The sequence below is a fragment of the Arctopsyche grandis genome, chromosome 2, assembly GCF_051622035.1.
Source record: "Arctopsyche grandis isolate Sample6627 chromosome 2, ASM5162203v2, whole genome shotgun sequence".
In the NCBI taxonomy this organism is placed as follows: domain Eukaryota; kingdom Metazoa; phylum Arthropoda; class Insecta; order Trichoptera; family Hydropsychidae; genus Arctopsyche; species Arctopsyche grandis.
Window position 1 is genome coordinate 26,066,078 of NC_135356.1, and position 12,638 is coordinate 26,078,715.

A 12,638-nucleotide genomic window follows, 5' to 3' on the forward strand; every position below is an offset into this window, starting at 1 on the left:
TGGATTATTAGTTACATTGCGATGGTCACAAAGACAATTTTTGCTATGAAACCGCGAATGTGGAATATTTGGCACTCGAGTTTTCGTTAGTATGATGGACTTTTCGGCTGCCAGATGTTCCGTAATAGAGATTTAAGTGACTTTTGGGGGAGCGCTTTGTGACCAATGATCACCCAACCATGGTGGAGTTTCGGTCACCATCCTGCGAGTTGGGACTAACTCGGCCATGTTGGTTCGTTGCTCCTTTACTTTCGATAAATGCCGAGTTTACAGACGAGGTGGACCTTCTCGGCTCACTTGCCGCTGGTAGTGGACCCGCTGGCCACTGTCATTGGCTGCTGTGTGAGAGTACTCGAGTATTGCCGTGCCGTGATTAAAACGGTGCGCAATTATTATACGTACCTATACAGTTTATTAACAACAAGACATTTACCGATATACTTATTACGTTTAAAATTATCATAAAACGAAAAATGACGCCTTTTGAACTAAGCATCTTTTTAAATTCAAATTATAAAAATAAAAATATTGTTATGGGGACTGGCTAGAGTTGTGTTGTATCTCATAACCAGCCACCATGTTGTTTTGAGACAGATTCGTCTCAAAAAAAAGTAAAAAGGAGATTGTGTAGTTCTTAACGACTCAATAATAACAAATAAATCATAGTCAAAAAAGTATATTTAATTCGACAAAAATAATGATCTACATAAAAATACATTAAATTAATAATTACTACCACTATTTATATTGCAATAAAACTTCTAGAATAAGTCAAATTAATACATTGTCTTCAGATGCTTTAATGATAAAAAAAAACATAAATTGAAATGCAACACGTTTATGCAACAATGAAACTTACAGAATGAATCGGTTTGAAAAAGTTTGTCTCCATGTAATTTTTACGATTCCATGATAATGCATGAAGATGTTCTTGACATTTAGTTTGAACAGTTCCATTTCCATTGATTGTTATTAAGAAGCATAAAAGTTTGAACAGTTCCAGTTCCATTGATTATTATTAAGAAGCATAATACTGACAGACTAGCTAGTGAACCTAAGGCTTATCGCCCAATCAGTTTGTTACCTATTTTTGGGAAGGTCCTAGAGAGGCTAATTTCGAGTCGGCTCAGTAGTTTCATTGACGATAACTCTGTTTTACCCGATGGTCAATTTGGATTTAGATCGGGCAAGTCTACTGTTGATGCAATTCGCTGTGTCTTGAGGGAGTCTTCGGACTCTCTATCCAAGTATGTAGTTGTTGTTTTGTTGGACGTTGCTGGAGCGTTTAATAATGTCTGATGGCCCATGTTATTGATCAAGTTGCGTCTGCTGGGACTACATCCGAATTAACTATGCTTACTGCAGAGTTACTTGTCGGATAGGAAATTGGTTTTCGAACTCGGTGGACAGGTTAGTTTCAGGGATCTCTCTATTGGATGTCCACAGGGCTCCGTTTGGGGACTCCTTTAGAACATTCTCGTCAATGACCTTTTTACAATCAATTTACCGGAGGGTTGCAGGTTGCTTGCGTACGCTGATAACATCGTGTTATTAACGCACGCAAAGTCCCGTGTTGAGCTGGAATTGAAAGCTACTGCGGAATTTCACCTTCTAGACAATTGGGCCATAATTAACAAACTTTCTTTCTCGCCTTCTAAGTCCAAGTGCTTATTAACAAAGGGTTCTCTTGTTAGAGCCCCTAATATCAACCTCAGAGACTGTAAGATCAAATTTGTCAATGAGTCCACTTATTTGGGTGTTTTTCTCGATGTCAGGCTTTCATTCAATGGTCATATTGGGAGAACATTAGATAAAGCTAAGGTTTCCTTTGGTCGTATTGGTGGTCTCTGTGGTCGCTCATGGGGTTTAGGTTTTCATGACAAACGCTTGGTGTTCGATGCTGTGTTTGTGAACTCTTTGACGTATGCATCTAGCATTTGGAGTAATCGTGTCGAATTAAAGACGGTCTGTCGTACATTAAATAGTGGTCAGCGTTTTCCTCTGATCGCTCTTACCCAGGCTTATCGCACTGCGTCTACAGACTCACTACAGATTCTTGCGAGTACATTGCCACTTGACTTGATCGTCCAAATAAGAGCTGCTCGGGAAAAACTTCGTTCTTAGGTTAGATGCTACCGTCTCGGGTGTCCTTTTACGTACTCCTTATCAATCACAATGCGATGACCCACAATTCTGGCGAAGTTTGAAGTCTGATATTTTAAATTGTGCTATTTTGGCTTGGCAACTTAGATGGGATTGTTCAGACTATGTCTGATGATCGGCTTTCGTGGCCTTACGACCCACGATTTGGCCGATATATTTTTTTGCTGGCCACCCTGAGACAGCGGTTGGCAAACATACTGACAGTTGTCAATAGCGGTTTGGCGCGTAAACACCCCGGTGTTTACGGGGCCCACCCCGCCACCGAAATCACCAGCTAGAGGCTGGTGAAGGTTGTGACGATACTTGGAGACCAGCTCCAGTATCCGTCCGGTGTGCACCAGAGGAAGCTTAGTCTGTCTTCGTCCAGAAGGCAGACAACTGAGCTACGCGTGGCTAACCTCAAAAGGCACGTGTGGTTACTTTGTTACTCCCCCCCCTGTCCCCCCTGCTTGATCTCTGTATATATATATACATATATATATATATATATATATATATATATATATATATATATATATATATATATATATATATATATATATATATATATATATATATATATATATATATATATATATATATATATATATATAAAATACAGTCACCATACAAACAGAATTACAACCTGTTTTCATTATTATACAATTTCCTCCCTTTTTCCACATCACGCATCCCACGCACATTACGAAGGAGAAAGGGACATAGCAGAGCAGCCGACATTAGCAGAGACCAGACCACCGACGAAGGAAGGCACCTTGAGGAAACCAGCCCCGCCCAAGCTTACCACTAGCTATCTCACAAAACCGACTTCGGGGGTGCTCTCGAGTTGAACATCCCTGGAGTCTGTACATTTTGGTCCTTCGAGCCGGATGTCTTCAGAGCTGGTCTTCCAACGTCGCCGAATCCAGGTTGGTCGTAATTAGCATTTTTCTGTTGTTGTTGCTATTTTTTTTGGTCGTCAACGTCCATTTTGTTTTTTCCCGCGTCCATTTTTTCCTTTGTTTGATTTCGTCGCATTTCAATAATGGCGTCTTTGAGTACGCTTAAAAATACGCGGAAAAGCATTCGCGCTCGGTTAACGAGAAACGCGAATCAATTGGGGGACGATCTGAGCATCTTCGAGCTCAGAATCAGGCTCGAAACAATCAGACCATTACTGTCTGAATTCGAAGCGATCCAAGCTCAGATAAACGAGCTGGACCAAGAAGAGGCGCAGGCCTCCGAATCCGTCGTGGACCTATTTGATAGGGAGCATATGGCCGCCTTCGTGCGATGTACCGAAGCAATCAATTTGCGTGAGCCGCAATTGAGCGCTTCACCGTTAGATGGCGCTAACCTCACAATGTCACCTGTACCGCAATCAAATTCGGCAATAAAATTGCCCCGTTTGGAGTTGCCCACCTTCGAAGGCAACGTCCAAAATTGGCCGCTTTTTTCACAACGCTTCTTGGCCGCTATGGCCGGCGAGTGTTCGCAAATCGCCCGGTTCCAATACTTACTAGGAAGCCTAAAAGGAGAGCCCCAACGTTTAGTTGACGGCTTGGAATTAGCTTCAAATTCATTTACGAGCGCGTGGTCCATTTTGGATCAACGCTATAACAACAAAAAAATTGTTGTTCAGTATCACCTTCAGGCATTGCTTGAAGCCGAGCCAGTCGTGAGCAACAATCACGTCAGTCTGCGTCGTCTCATAGATGATGCCAACATGCATGTACGTGCGCTCGTTAACTTGGGCGTCCGGGTCGAGACCTGGAACGAGATTCTGGTGATGTTTATCACCAGAAAACTCGACCGGAGTACACTTCAGCAATGGGAGTTTCAGACTCCCAAGTATGAAGACTGCACGTTTAGCAAAATAATGCATTTTCTAACGTGCCAGTGCCAATCGATGGCAAATGCCGACTTCGTCTTAAAAGGCGAGTCGAATCCTCGACCAAGAACCATTACGAATCCGAAGGCAGCAGTTCTGCATGTGAGGAGGGAACGCCCCTCCTGCATCAGTTGCAGCGGAAGTCATTATCTGCTAGCCTGTCCATCATTCCGCCAAATGAGCGGTGATGAGCGTAGGTCGAACGCCATAAAACGTCGACTATGTCTCAACTGCTTGAGGCCAGGGCACATAGTTCACGCGTGCCAAACAAAGCAGAGATGCTTCAAATGCGGTCATGCCCATCACACCATGTTGCATGACTCAACTCCATACCAAACTTCGCCTTCAAATAAGGCCAAACATTATCGGAGCCCCAAGAAATCAGAGAACGCCAAACCCGTAAAATCATCGTTGGTTTTACACTCGGTGAGACGCGTATCGCCTTCTCACGCCCGAACTGTCCTGTTATCCACCGTGGAAGTACAAGTTCGCGGCGGAGATGGGCGTTCACACAAGGTTCGAGCATTGTTAGATAACGGCTCCGAACTCAACCTCATCTTTGAAGACTTAAGAAGGCGACTCGCCTTAAAGTCGAAAAGGATGGACGTCAACCTGGTAGGAATAGGTTCAAATAGGACGTCCATTACTAGTGGCGCGGTAATTCGAATTCTACCGCGCATCCCCAATCAGGGCTCCAGTGTTGATCTCGATTGCGCAATCATGCCCGAGATCGCGAATCAACTTCCATCGCGCAACGTGTCCGAGATTCGGAGCCATTTGCCGCTTCATCTCCCCCTTGCCGATCCGTCATTCGATATTCCCGGTACAGTGGATATGGTGATAGGCAGCGACGCCTATCATGCGATGTTACGCAATGGCAAACGTACCATTTTAGTTCCCTCCAAGTCACGCGGTGACAGAGGAGGACGCATCGCGATGATGAATACAGCTTTCGGCTGGATATTGGGCGGCTCTCTAGAAGCGCCCACAGTTTCAAGCGATTCTCGGAATTGCCATCACACAACGGGTCGTGATCCGTTATCTTGTTTTGGCGCGAGACGTCCAGTCAAGACAGTTACGCGTCCCCTGGACGAATCGCGTATTTCCGCGGTACGAAGATTCCGCTTGCCGAAGCGCAATGTACCCGCGCCCTTTAACCCTCACATCTTTCGACCTTCCCAACCGAGCTCCCATAACTCCTGGCCAGTTCCTAGTGGGTGCACCACTAGTTGCGCAACAGCAGGAGGATCTGGTCGATCAGCTCGGAGCGAGGGTGCTACCACACCAGCACATGCAGCAGCGGCCCCTGGCAGACAGGGGCACAGGAGTAGGTCCTACTACTCCTCCATCAGCAACACCAAGCGAGCAGTCCGGCGAGTAGCTCGACTGCCAGTCGAGCAGCACTCTATATATATATATATATATATATATATATATATATATATATATATATATATATATATATCTGGATGCGGCAGTGTGTTGCTGGCTCGTTGTTCGGCTATGTTCAGAAGGTCTCTGGTTGCGGCAGTGTGTTGTTGGCTCGGCGTTCGGCTATGTTCAGAAGGTCTCTGGATGCGGCAGTGTGTTGTTGGCTCAGCGTTCGGCTATGTTCAGAAGGTCTCTGGTTGCGGCAGTGTGTTGTTGGCTCAGCGTTCGGCTATGTTCAGAAGGTCTCTGGTTGCGGCAGTGTGTTGTTGGCTCGGCGTTCGGCTATGTTCAAAAGGTCTCTGGATGCGGCAGTGTGTTGCTGGCTCGTTGTTCGGCTATGTTCAGAAGGTCTCTGGTTGCGGCAGTGTGTTGCTGGCTCGTTGTTCGGCTATGTTCAGAAGGTCTCTGGATGCGGCAGTGTGTTACTGGCTCGTTCGGCTGGTTGATCTTCCAAGTCCGCGTAGTGTAGTGGTGGCAGGTCAGGAGCTGGATGTCGACTGGTCTGCTGCTGTGTGTCGACTGGCATTGTTTGGGTTGTACCTCCTTTTATAGTGTTTCTGGTATCGCCTGAACCATGGTGGTGGTTGTTGATGCGTAAGCGAGGAATGTGCTTTTGTCGAGGGGTAGAATTTTCTGGAATGATTGGCGCCGTTCCGCTCGATGTAGTTTAATGGCTGCGGTGTGCTTCGACCGGTTTGGTTCCGCTCGACTGGTAGGGGTGTTCCACTTGAGTTTAGTTTAATGGCTGCAGGTGTGCTTCGACTGGTTTGGTTCCGCTCGAGTGGTAGGGGTGGAACTTTTTCGAAGGTTTTGGCACCGTTCCGCTTGAGTTTAGTTTAATGGCTGCAGGTGTGCTTCGACTGGTTTTGGGAATGTATTCTGCGTCGCAGTAAATGTTTTTGATGAATGTGACGAGATTCCCACAAACTAATAGGTTATTTACGTAAAGCATCCGACTCAAACACAAAACAGAAAACGTTTAGATTCATTCAAATGTAGCATGTATCAATGGCATTGACTCAATGCGAGTATCTAAAAATGTGTCGATTTGAAAATGTAATTGATATACATTTCTTCAATTTTCCCAAAATTTCCATCGCCCAAAGTTCCCAGGGAAAAAAACCCGGTTTATTCCCAGGTCTTTTCCCGCTGGCACATCTCTAGCCATACATAGTGAGTGTGGCAAGCACGTAAATACAAATCTCCAACACTCCCCATTGATTAGTGCTTGCCGATATATACAGTACAATATTAAAATACAAAATTCAAAACTCTCACCGAGTTTACATATACATCATACATTCAATGATAATCAATTAAATATCTTCTTCTTCTTCATGTGCTGTTCCGACCAATTGCCTTATGGTCGGCTTTCATGACCTTACGACCTCGAAACTGCCCGATGTTTTTTGTACTGGCCGCATTACCCCCGGTACACAGTCAGCGCTTTCAATTGAGCGCTTTTGAAGTGCGCGTTTCGAGATACTGAATTTCGTATGAAAGCGCCCGAACGCGTACACACTCGGCCGACTGTGCCGACCGTTTCGACCGTTGCCGAGTGAACACATTTCTCGCAGTTCGTTTCCCCACTCCTGAATCACCAGTTCGAGACTGGTGATGTTCATGATACATGGAGACGAGCTCCAGTATTCGGCCGGGATTGAAGTGAGGTAGCCTGGTCTGTCTTCGTATCGAAGGCATACAACGTAGCCATGTGTGTTGGTACTATAACCTCAAAACCACGCCGTGCTTGTTTGTTTGTACACAAACTTCGCCCCCCCTTTCCCTCTGCTTGCTCTCTGTACATGTTAATATAATCATTATAAAAAGATTAAAGACCTGTTTTAATTGATACATAATCTCCCGCCATTTTCCTTCTCCCCACATTACACTCACACACATGCTGTACTTGAGGGAGAGGGAGACAGAGAGCCGACCACCAGCAAAGACCACGGATACGACTTTCTACCAGTGGCGTATATTGGGTGTGTGCTAGGTGTGCGGCGCACACCCGTGAAAACCAAAGACCACATAAAGTAGTATTTTAATACAAAATAATGTGTTGTTGTATAAGCAGGCATTGATGTGTATGGTGTATTTACCGCGTGCGCTAAATGTATGGTGTATGGTGTGGTGTGCAGTCTGCAGCGTGTTGTGTGATGTTAGATGTAGTTTGTGCGCCGCGACGAGAGAATACCTATGCCGTGCAGCAAATTGGTGGGTTTGGTTGGAGTGTGCAGGCGGATATTCGCTTGTATAGGTTTGTTCGCGATATTAAGACGTACGGTGTGCTACGACTTCAGAGCACCACGCACCGCACCGCACCACTCGGCAATTGACCGAATGCGATGCGGCACGTGGTCTCGTACTTTTTCGCACATTCGTATTTTTATGGTCATATTATTACCTCTAATAACTAATAATGGCTAACAGTGTTCAAGACATTTTAACTATTCCGTTTTCAAATAGAAGTTTTGAGATAAAATTAAAAATAATTAAAGATGGGAAACCGTGTCCGTCTCTTCCAAATTTATCCAGTTTGCATAAAGAAAAAACAAAAGTTTACACTAGACATTTTTGCGTTTCAAATTATAAAAAATTCGAATGGATTACAGGCTGTGAAATTCGATCCAAACTTTTCTGCTGGCCATGTTTATTGTTCTCCAAATATATTAATGTGTGGAACAAAGAAGGATTTGCTGATCTCAACCATTTGACAGCAGCACTGAAGAAACACAAAGGATCGCAGGCACACGTTCAATCATTTCTTTCCATACAAATGTTTGGCAAACAACGAATCGACGTATTAATTGACAGTCAACGTAAAGCCGAAATAAGTCGACATAATGAACAAGTAAATAAAAATAGAGATGTTTTAAAACGAATTATTAACGCAATAATCTATCTAGGAAAACAAGAACTGTCCCTGCGAGGTCACGACGAGTCATGTAATTCCGTAAACAAAGGCAATTACATTGAATATCTAAATGCTCTTCGAGAATATGATTCTGTTTTAGATACTCATTTAAATACTGCTACTACCTTTCGTGGTACTTCTCCAAGTATACAAAATGACATAATCGAAGCAATCTCTCATGTTATTAAAGTTCATATAAAAAATGAAGTAGAGTCAGCAAGTTTTGTTGCTATTATTCTCGATGAAACTTCAGATATAATGACAAAATCACAGCTCTCAACAGTTTTACGTTTTGTATGTAAAGGCAATGTACATGAACGGTTTATTAGTTTTACAGACGTTAGTGCTGATAAAACATCTAATGGTCTATTCTAATGGTGAACATAGTTGAAGAATTTAAAATTCAAGACAAATTGGTTGGACAGACTTATGATGGAGCAAGTGTAATGAGTGGACACGTAAATGGTTTGCAATCCAAAGTCCTCAATGCTTATCCTTTTGCTCTTTTTACACACTGATATGCTCATGTATTGAATTTAGTATTGCAGCAAGGTCTTTCTGATATTAAATAAAGTAAATCATTTTTTCAAACTTTAAATGGATTGTCTACATACTTTTCAAAATCTTCCAAAAGAGTATTCGCTTTACAGGAATTTGTGACAAAAATACTTCCCTCTGTAGCACCCACAAGGTGGAATTTTACATCTCGTTTAAGTAGCACAGTACAACAATACAGAAGTCAATTTACATATTTTTTTTCGACATGTTATAGAAAATTGTGAATTATGGGACACAGATACTGTTATAAAAGCACGAGGGTTTTTAGGCTTTTTAGAGGATTTTCAAACAATTAAACTTCTTCAATTTTTTTCAAAACTGTTTGGAATAACTGATGTTTTGTATAACATTCTTCAATCTAAATCTTCGGACGTTTTATATTGTTGTAAAAAAATTAATGATGTTTTGCAGCAACTGAAATACGAAAGGTATAATAATTTTGAAATGTTATGGAATAATGATTTAAATGAAAAAAATGATGATCATGATCGTAGGCCACAAAGATTAAAAAATTATTCAGAAGTAGAAGATAAAACTTCATTTCGTCAATTATATTTCAAAATAGTTGATAGCATAATCGCACAAGTCGAATGTAGATATTCTTCACTTTCCAAATTAGAATATTTCCACCTTCTTTGTAATGATAAATATGACGAATATAAAGAAAATTTTCCAAATGTTTTAATTAATAAATTAAAAGATTTTTATGGATCACTGTTTGATTATATTCGATTGAAAAACGAACTCATTGTGCTATATTCCAGCTCTGAATTTTCAGAGAAACCTGTTCATGAATTAATACAATTCATGACAAAAAATAACCTCGAATCTGGTTTTAAAGAGGTGTTTAAGCTGGGAGAATTAATATTAACGATACCAAGCAGTACAGCTTCAGCAGAACGGTCTTTTTCGGCGCTGAAAAGAATAAAAACTTGCTATAGAGGTACGCAAGGTCAAGATAGATTATGTGGCCTTAGCTTAATTTCAATAGAAAAAAAGTTATTGGTGGAATTAAAACAGAAAGACACATTCTATGCAGACGTGATTGAAAAGTTTATGTCTCAGAAACGTCGCATTGAACTTATGTATAAATAACTAATAAATTAAACATTTTTGTAATGCAAAACGAGTATTTTTTTTTAATTGCTAATTTTATACCCTACGCCCTACGGCATACACAGCACACCCGGTATTAACACCCACCGTCCGCCACTGCTTTCTACGACACCGTGGGGGAAACCACGCCACACTACCGCCGAGCAACTACAAATTACAAATTATAGGTGGCATCTCGATTGAGAATGCCTGGCGTCCGAACAATTATTATGTACATTTATGTATGTGCCGGTTATTATGAAATTGGAATAAGTCATATATTTCATTTTTAAATAAAATATTTATAAAAATATATGTATACTGTATACATATATTTACTTTATCGATGTATGTAGTAACAATAGATGAAGTTTAGTAATCATGAGAAAATTCGAACTCGAGATTGACTTATTCCAATTTAATAATAACCAGCACAATTATTGTCCGAGCCAAAAACCCTCATGGCCGTTGGTTGTCCTCTTACGGCTTCGGCTCCTGTTTTCTCTCTTTTACTCTGATCATCTGTCAGTCGCTCCAGAGTCTCCCGTGGGTCCGGCGCCCGGTGATCCCGGCGCAGACCGCCAGATGCAGCGTCCCTCGTAAAAGCCGGCCTCGAACTAAGGCAGGCTGGCCCCGTGATCCGCCCAAGCGATCACGGCGAGCGCTCATTGGCATCATAGAAGCCCTCCGAGGAGTATGGCTTCTTCCATAATCGTGCCTCACCGACTATGTCTACCGACTATACTCGAACACGGCGAGCTCTCAGACGCTCGTGAGACTCCGACCGAGAGGGTCTTGGCGTGGCTGGTCTACCCTTCCTGACCAGCCACAGCCTCCGCCATAAAGGGGCACAGGCGCCGAGAAACTTCCCGGCGTGCCATCTATTCATCAATAAAAACGAGATCATAACCGTTACTCTTTGTATAATTCCCCCACCCCGCACCGTTCCAGAGCAAGCTGATCGAGACGACGACACACACACACACACAGCCGCTGGTCACCCATACATATACACACATTACAGCTGCTGAAGCTATCGTTCAATTATAAAGAAAATTGTTAAAAATAAACAATTTTTTGTTTAAAAGTTCCCTTTTTTATTTACTAACCTCATCTTATTTGACTATACATATATAACAGTTGACAACCTTAACTTACGCATGCCCGGGAAACTACGTCCGGGGAGTGTAGGGGGTAAGATGTTGGTAAACGGACTACTAGTCATATGTGAACCAGTCACAGGACAACCGGTCGCTCTAGATTGGTCACACGTGATCACCCGTCACACTAAAACTGGTCACGATAAAACTGGTCACACTGAAAAATTAGTCACGAAAAAACCGGTCACACCCAAAAATTCGACCAATTTTTAATTTTTGGGTGTGACCAGTTTTTTCGTGACCAATTTTCGGGTGTTACCAGTTTTCTCGTGACCAGTTTTAGGGTGTGACCAGTTTTCTCGTGACCAGTTTTAGGTTGTGACCAGTTTTCTCGTGACCAGTTTTAGTGTGACGGGTGATCACGCGTGACCGATTTAGAGCGACCGGTTGTCCTGTGACCTTTCGCCCCCATACCAATATAAATTAATCATATGAAAGATGCATGTTGAGTTGCATCAAGTATGCCTACTACTCAAACGAGTATTGAGCAACTATTTCAGCGTTGAAATTAATTTGAAGCGAGAAGAGGCAAACAATAACGGATGATTTGCCATATAGCTTGTTGAAAACTATTTATGTTTAATTTAATATTTGTACACATAATTCATTGTACAGTTTTTAATCTGGAGCACAGAGCGAAATATGGAGCAGAGCTGGAGCAAAAACTTCCATACTGAAGTGAAGCTGGAGTGGAATAATGAAAATAATGGCCTTCTCTAATCCTCTGCAAATTAATTCTAAACTTATTCTAAAAAATTATAAAGCATTCAACGAGGGACAGCAACTTAGATGATTATCATTTTTCATTATAGATTCTATAAAAATTTAACGCAAGACTTATATTTTACCGTGTCAATCAGAATGAATTTGAGTGAGCTTTGTCCATGTTTTATTCTCAGTGCCATATACTAGACTAAAACTAGGTATCCTCCTTTGAATTTTTTTTCTCTCCTAAATCACAGAATAGATTGAGCTGAAACAATGAAAATAATGAAAAAACTGAAAAAACCGAAAAAACTGAAAAAATGAAAAAAATGAAAAAACTGAAAAAATGAAAAAAATGATAAAACTGAAGAAATGAAAAAACGGAAAAAATGAAAAAACTGAAAAAATGATAAAAAAATGAAAAAACTGAAAAAATGAAAAAAATGAAAAAACTGAAAAAATGAAAAATATGAAAAAAAAAAATTGTTCCCCATACTGGTTGAGGGTTGATCGTCCGTCACATATATACAAATATACAAATATATATATTTAGCGACAGTCCGTTTTTATATATAGTATTCCAAATAAATTATTTATTAAATATGTTTTTCCAATCTGAAGTAATACTTTTATTATTTTGTTTATCGTATTTTTTTCCAAAACTGTTCAGTGTAGCAAAGTGAACTTTCTTACCTTTTAGTTTCAGTTTAAAGTGAGATAACACGATAAATTTGCTGAA